Here is an 8723-nt window from a genome sequence, read left to right as displayed (position 1 = left end):
AATGAACATCTTTTCGCACCCGAGAAGCTATTGCATTCTTAGTGTCCACCTCATATGCTTCATCCTAACCCTACACTTCTACAAGAAATTTTTGCATATGGGTGATGCTCATAACACCATTCTTAGAACAAGTTCCTTAACATTGTATCTACCTAGAAGAGTAATGCTCACATTGCCGAGCTACTCAAAAAGCATACAAAGTTCACTTAAAGAATTTCCTAATTCATCTAAAGTCCTCTTCATCTTTAAATTATGCATTCATTGAAAAATGACAACCCTATAGAGTCTTTTTATGTAAAATCTAGGCAATTTGAAAGGGAGTGAGGACCAATCAAGAAGTTGGCATGTGTGCTGAAGGGAACACAATCTACAGGCGGCTTGGGGTCATCCACTATCACTGATCTATAAATAAAAACAATGGCAGACAATATAAGTAGCCACACACATAGTCATCTTTTAACTTATAATTTATAAGGCAAGTTGATGTAGGGGTGCCCCTAATTTTAATTTAGAGCCTAATGAGCAGAAAGACTATCATGTCCTTGTTTGGAATTGTGGTTTCCTTTATGTTTGGAAGCCAAATGGATATAAGGGTGCATGTGCCTAAATTTTAATAAAAGCACATACACATAATTGTTTAGAATGAGAATTCCATTACTTTGAATGAGATGGAATAGGAATAAATTGTTCAAGATGTGGGTTCTCCTCATTTAAATTCCATTGCTAATAGAGTTGTAAAGAAAGTCTTGACCTAGATATGCTAGGCATGTCAGGATCATTGTGAAAATATTTATTGAGGAATTCAATATAGGCCATTAAAATGTATCATATAATCAAACCAAATCATAACCTAAAGTGAACAAAAATCAAATGAAAACAAATACATACCTTTGTTGATGTAGATCTGGCCAAACAAACTATGCGGTGAAAAACTCAATGCAAATCCTGCAAAGACCCACCCCAAAGTGGTCAGAGGATAGTTGGTAAACAACAATGTGTCATATCAACACCTGGCCATAGAATATCTCTAGCAAAGGATGCATGGTGGCAGGCCCAAGAGAATTTCCCTCTGTTCCATCAACTAACAAATCCTATTGGCACCCAAAAAGACATCCCAAGTCCTAATGACAAGCAGACCCCAAAGCAGGGAAAAATGGATGGCCAAGATGTCAACCATTGTCACACACAAATTTGAAGCCTCTGTAGCCATCGATCCAAAATTGGATGGAATTTCTTCAGAGAAGGTACACCTTCAGCATAATAAAACAATAATGAGATGTCAAAGGTTAGATATGGAGGAAATGAGGAAAGAAAATTGGATCAGACAATAAGGGTACCAGAAATTAAAAGGGCTAGTCAACCATTGATGGCCCACCTCATATCGCAAGGAGAGATACAAAAAATTCACATACACCGAGGACACAAGATAGTGAAGAGAATGTACACATAATTTGAATAAAAAGACTAGCAGGTGCAATCAAGGGAAAAGACAGAGAAATACATTCATCAAAGGGACTTGAACCTAGGCAAGAAGGATACCATGAAAAAATAGATATCACCACCCTAGTTATAATGAGAACATGTGGACGAAGGTGATAAGACTTGAGTGGCTTCCCAATCATAGTGCATAGAGAGTCAATTATAAGATGTTGGCCATGTCAGAGCACGAATAGTTCTATCATCATCAACTAAGGTAAGTATGTACAAGGGTATGGTAGGAATATTTACGTTGGAGGTTTACTATACTAAGAAAAACAACTTAGGATTATTGATCACCGGTTGAAAGTCTATAAAATGCCTTACAAGACGATTGAAATGATCTAGTCTGTAGATTAGTTCTCTATCATTTTGGTGGGGTGTCTTCTTCACGAGCTATTTTCGTCTCAATTTTCCCTCCATATGCAACATGTTTGATAAGTTCTCCACTTTACACTTCCACCATATATGCATTCACTGAATGTGATTTGGAGACCCATTATCCCAACTACCCATTTTCAGCAATAGTGCAATCTTTGTTTTACTTAATTTTTAATTATAGTGGGGTTAATTTAAAGTGGCATTATATGAGAAAACTGTAACGGAAAGGAGAGGATTAGGCAGTCTCTATTCCACAATCACCTCTACGCTAAAGGCGATGCATTCTTAATGTTGGCGATAAAGATTCATGGACTCACAATTGTGCATCCATGCTAGACAAGGAGGTCCCCACCGCTTAGGAGAGATTTGACGCAGGAGAATTCCCCATTTTGAACAAAACTTACCTAGTCTATGAGTCTGTGAGATGCCAATTGAGAACGGAGTTGTTGAGCGGGGCCAAAACCCAAAGTCTCAGAGAAGACATCAAGAAAGTGTATAGGGGGGTTCGTTCAGCAAGGTAATGGTGAAATGTTTACATCGTGAGCACAAAATCCTTTACATCATTTGCATGGTCTCTGGCAGGACATTGAATCTATACCAAATTCTCTCGAGGGCACCAATGTAAATGTATTGTAAAATATGAATAAAGGGTCTATTACGCCCATTGCTATTTGATTTAATCTTGCATCTGAGCTCTTTGTGAGATCCCAAGAGTCGAAAGGATGTCTTGCTTCAAGATTAAATACCACTGTGACTACTTCAATTTCTGCTCATAAATTTAGTTGTTATTTCATAATAAGTTGCATGCAGTAAGGCATGATAACATTTGATTCATTTTCTAATGAACTTTGTTATGATGGATGTTTTCTAGTTTTAATTTTAATGGTGTTTCAAGGTTCTATTTGGGTAAGTAGATCAATTTTAAGGTTCACAGAAAGGCTAAGGTTTTTAAGAAAATTTTAGTGGCTATTGTAGATTTCGATGTCAAGTCTTGATTGACCAAGGATTTCATTGAGTCTAAGTTAGTGAGATCTATTAAAAGAGTTTAAAAGAGTCCAAGGTCAAGGATGCAGTTTTGTGTTTGTAATAATAATGATTTTTATCTGGACTCTGCTAATCTCTTTGGGTTGAAATGTCTACAGCTCTAGATTGTGTCAATTCCATTTTTCCTCTTTTTGGCCTTTTCGGCTAATGTACACTGGACCTACGAAATATTTTATGTCTATATTACAAATATCAGTCATGCATTCCTCTTACATGCATTAAGAGAAATATGCTTATTTAATTAAAAAATAACTTATAGTATAAATAATTGTAATTTTTGTCTAAAAAATAGTTGATAATTTTTTTAAAAATTGAATTGGGTGATATTGATCAAATTGTTGGTAATGTTTCTATGAAATAGCACAAGCTTCTTGCCCATCCAATTTACTTGTGAATTTAAACCTCAGCTTTATTAAATTACATATGAAAATTCTACTGGCATCTCAAGCAACCTATTAACTTCATCATACGAGTGTATTGCATATACACCATACATATAACTTTACTATCTACAAAAATTTGAATTGACTTTAACAAATTAAATAAAAATGATAAAGCTTCTGTGAGTTGGCAAACATATTAACTCTCCTATGAAAGCAAAGGAAGCAGTGGGTTGCATGCATCTTTTCTCTTACATCTGTTGTTGGCCAAGTGTTATCTACATTTGCTTTACCCATTCTGCACCTCTTCTCCCAGCTTTTCATCCCTTCCATACAGATTTCCTGAAAACAGTTGAACGTGATGACACCTCCATGGTATCATAAACCATTCGGATAGATAAAGATTGATGCGATAGTGTAAAGAACATCTGATTCTATGATGTCAACAGCATGGTCTAGATCTCCAAGAACTCATAATTTTGTTTTCTTCTACGAACCAGAAATGAAACGCAGTCCCTTCTCAAACACATTTGCTAGATCTTGCTTCACTCAGGATCTCAAAACATCTTCACAAGGGCATTATTTTTGTTTCAAATAGTGCAATCTGTACACATCTCTCATAGCAATTTGCCGTGAACAATCTTGGATGTAAACTTAGTTTTTGATGACTTAATTGTTTTCCCAGAGGGCGTGCTTGAAAATCTAAATGCAATCACCAGCTTGGCCCAATGGTGGCAGAAAAATAATTCATTTTCCTATGCAGAGGAAAATGCCTCGGTGCCTTAAACTGCCAATATAGATTGCCCACACTTTGCCTCTGCGGGTGTGCTATGTTTCCCACACAAAAAGCATGCACTAGTTTATCGATTTCAATCCAACTACATCTGGGCATCTTTTTAATTCCTTTATCTTTCATCAATTTTTTTACCATTTGAACCTCACCCCACTTGCCCACTTCTGCATAGATGTTTGATAGAAAAACATAAATCGTGGCATCTGTAGGGTTCTGCTCAAAAAGATGAGTTGCTGCAAATACTCCTAATCCTAGATTTCTATGTGGTCTACATGCACCAAGCAAACACATCCACACAACTGCCACAGGCTTTATTGGCATTTTTATGATATAGCTTAGAGTTTCCTTAAGATAGCCAGCACGGCTAAGAAGCTCGATCATGCAAACATAGTGATCAGTTGTAGGTACAATGCAATAAGAATCACATATGCCATTGAAGTATTTGCAGCCCTCATCCACCAGACCTGCATGGCTGCATGCTAATAAAACACAAGCGTGGCTTAAATGATCCGGATATGTTCCAGAGTGCTTCATTAGTTCAAAGAGTTTTAAGGCATCCTTGCAAAAACCATTTTGTGCATACCCTGCCATCATAGCATTCCATGAGATCACATTTCTTTGAGGCATTTTGTCAAATATTTCACGTGCCTTGTGCATGCTTCCACATTTTGCATACATGTCTAGCAAGGCACTTGCAACTGCAACATCCAACAATAGTCCGCGTTCAAGTATGCTTTGGTGGATGTCAATACCATATTGTAAGGCTCCCATTTTGGCACAGGCTGGGAGGATGCTCGAAAAGGTTGTGGAATCTGGTTTTATACCTTCCGATGCCATTTGCTTGAAAGTTTTTAATGCCTTTTCAACAAGACCATTTTGGGTATATCCTGCAATCATTGCAGTCCATGAACCTACATCTCTTTGAAGCATTTTGCCAAACAGTTCATTTGCCTTGTGTAAGGTTCCACATTTTGCATACATGTCTACCAGGGCACTTGCAACTGCAACGTCTGATAAGCATCCACTTTCTATTATGCTTTGACGTATAATCATACCGTGCTTCAAAGCTCCCATTTTGGCACACGCTGGAAGGGTGCTGGCAAAGGTTGTGGAGTTTGCCTTTACACCTGCCAATTGCATTTGCATAAATAATTTTAAAGCCTTCTCAACAAACCCATTTTGTACATAACCTGCAATCATTAACGTCCATGAAACTACATCTCGTTGAGCTGCTTTATCAAACAATTTACGTGCCTTTTGTATGCTTCCACATTTTATATACATATCTACCGAGGCACTTACAACTACCACATCTAGTAAAAGACCATTTTCAATAATGCCTAGATGGATATCCATTCCCTGTCCCAAACCTCCCAAGTTAACGCAGACCGGGAGGATGCTGCCAAAAGTTGTGGAAATTGGCTTCACACCTGCCAATTGCATTTGCTTAAAAGTTTCCATGGCATTTTCCGCATGTCCATTTTGTGCGTATCCGCCAATCATCGCAGTCCATGAGACAGCATTTTTCTGAGGCATTTCTTTGAAAAGCTTTTCAGCCTCGTCAACAACACCATTTTGTGCATATCCGGCAATTATGGAATTCCATGAGACTACATTGCATACATGTCTACCAGAGCATTTGCAACTATGACATCAGACATATAGTCCATTTCAATTATTCTTCGATGGATGTGGATAGCCTGTTCTAAAGCTCCCATCGTGCCAAAGGCGGGGAGGATGCTGACAAAGGTTGTCGAGTCTGGTTTTACACCTGCTACCAGCATTTGTTTAAAAGTTTCCAGGGCTTTCACAGCAAATCCATTTTGTTCATATAACGCAATCATTGCGGTCCATGAGGCCACATCCTTTTCGGGCATTTTGTCAAACAATTCACGGACCTTGTGCAAGCTTTCACATTTGGCACAGACTGTGAGCACGCGAGCCAAGGTAAACCGATCCGGTTGAACGGCTGTTCGTTGCATTTGGTAAAACAGTGCCAATGCCTCATGAGGATAGCCATGTTGCCTGTAAGCAACAATGACGATATTCCATGAGAAAGCTTCTCGTTACGTCATTTGATCAAACACTTCGCGCGCAGCTACTAGGCTTCCGCACCTGTCATACATGCGTATAAGGGTATTCTGTACAAGTATGTGTCTAGAATATTTGAATCCCCTCTGTGTGACGTGAGAGTGAACTTTCTGTCCCTCTGAAAGAACTTTCTTGGAAATGCAAATTTGCAATAGTTGAAAATATGTAGAAGAGTTTACAGGGGTGTTGTGTGTCTGGAATATTTGAATCCCCTCTGTGTGTCGTGGGAGTGAACTTTCTGACCCTCTGAAAGAGCCTCCTTCAACCAATCCCCCTCTGCGAAATGTTGCGAGATGGAGATTGGCATTGAAATTGTACCACGAGGATGCTGGAAATGTGCATTGATATGATATGATATGATAGATTTTAATGACGTCCACGAGACTAAAGTAGTCTATGGAACCCATGCAATCACCCTCCCGAGTCAAGAGCGGAACTAGTTAGTTGTAAAGTTTTGGTTAACTTGTCTCTCCTTCTCTGAAGTTTGGTAATCAAATCTGCTGCTCTCTTCATTTGATCTTCCTCAAATAAATAGTTGAAGTCCTTGTTCTGCAATATTTTTGTATAACCAAATCTAATGTCATTGTAAGCCAGGCACTCCTTGACAAAGTGTTGCTTTGTCTCAACTGTTCCCCTATTACAAAATAAACATGTTCTATCTACCCACTATTCCTTTGGAACTTGCCACCGACCAGTTTCACATCGTAGCTGATGTAAACTAGTTCTAAGTTGTGCCATCAACATTTTTGCTTTCCAGTTAATAGGTGCTCTTATATAGGCCTTTTCATCATGACTAGAAGTGGGATTAAATTCTTTAATGTAATAAGATTTTTTCTACCCTATGTGTCTTGTCCACAGAATATTGTGGAATTTTTCATTGACAAACTTCTTTATTTCTATAATGTTATCCGGGCAAGTTTGGATGTTGATATCCCATTTTCGCATCCATTTGTCATTTTGCTTCATCCATGTGCTTTTTTGCCTCACAAGTTTTTCCTCTATGATCAACTTGGGTTAACGATGTGTTTCCAGACCTTGGGTTTTCTTTAAATAGCTTATCATCCGGACCAAAGCAACGGCTTCTAATGGAAAGAAACCCACCTCCGCTAAAAGGATCTCATACGGAACTGTGGTCTTGACTTTAAGATTGCATGTGATGAAGTGTTTTTGAATTCTTTCTACTTGCCGCCATTTCTATTTGGACATACTACCTCCCCACACTTCACATCCGTATAGAATAACCGGAGTGACCGACCAGCAAACCAAAAAGAGTTTTCATGGTCGTCCAATCCCATAATTCTACGTTCCTGCACTTGTTTTGTAAAGAGTATAACGCCTTCCAGCCCCTTTGGATCCTTTTTTATTTGCAAGTATCTCGATTGAGTTTGTTATAAAAATCGATGCCCAAGTATTTGTACTCTTCCACAATCTCAAGTGGGCTATTTTCAAACAGAAACTCGTCTTGTATGCCCCTATTCTTCTTCAGCGAGAAGATCATAATTTTGGTTTTGCTAGTGTTAACTTGCATTCCTACTTCATGACAAAAATTTTTCAGTGTTGTCAAGTGCTCTTTCAAACCTTTAGCTATTCTAGCAAGAATTATGAGATCATCTGCATTGTTGTTCAATCTCTTGTACCCAATGCCAATGGAATGGTGTCGTCGTCTTTTCTCTTCACTGCTAGATTTCCAACATTTATTCGTTTGAATGAAAAGAAAAATACCAACAATTACGTGGCTCTACAGAGATTGTTCGGACAATTTTTTAAATTTTTTTATGGAGGGTTCAAGACACCAAGCTACCAACTAGCGAAGGCCACAACATAGACTTTTTAGGGACCCTCACTTGGGCACGACCCTGGCCTCATCTCTTATGATGTCGGAGCCTTGCACTAAGCAAGACTTGATCCCTGGTGGACTCTTTGTGAGTCATTCAACTTCACCAATAGACCAAGGACACATTGACATTTGTCCACACAATTTGCACGTATATATATATATATATATATATATATATATATATATATATACACACACACACACACACACACACATATATATATATACATATACATATACATATATATATACATATACATATACATATACATATATATATATAAAATAAATCTATCTAAATAAATGCCGATAGATGTCCACTACAAAAATTTATAATTTAATTTACTACACCTAAAATTATTTATATTTCATTTATCTTCATTTATTTAATTTTTTACTAACTTGATCTTTTTATTTTAATTCCTTTAAAAATGGATGATTTACATCTCCAAATATGCTAATTTAAATGGATACTTTATGTAGTATTTATTAAATTGTTTTAAAAAGTATATTCTATTTATAATAAGATTTAAACTTTTGACATGTAGATGGTTGTCAAATTTAATCTAGAAGAATAAAAGTTAACATTAACATGCTCACACCATCCCACTCTGCCATTCTGCCATTGTAGAATGTCTATCGGCATTAATAAGTTAGTAAAAAGAGTATTTTAATTGTTAAGAAACAATTTCTTGTTTAACAATGCCATTTTAAAGGAGGT

The 8723-nt window shown here is 37.4% G+C and overlaps 1 pseudogene; it reads right to left on the bottom strand.

Annotated features, from left to right (window-relative positions):
- Positions 1-3993: 3993 nt before the first annotated feature.
- LOC149528800 (pentatricopeptide repeat-containing protein At1g11290, chloroplastic pseudogene) lies at positions 3994-5610 on the bottom strand (annotated as a pseudogene).
- Positions 5611-8723: the final 3113 nt, after the last annotated feature.

Source organism: Cupressus sempervirens, chromosome 11, assembly GCF_028749045.1.
Source record: "Cupressus sempervirens isolate cs-2001-9-10 chromosome 11, ASM2874904v1, whole genome shotgun sequence".
Lineage (NCBI taxonomy): Eukaryota > Viridiplantae > Streptophyta > Pinopsida > Cupressales > Cupressaceae > Cupressus > Cupressus sempervirens.
The sequence above is the reverse complement of the archived record's forward strand: the minus strand, read 5'-3'. Positions and strand labels throughout refer to the sequence as shown.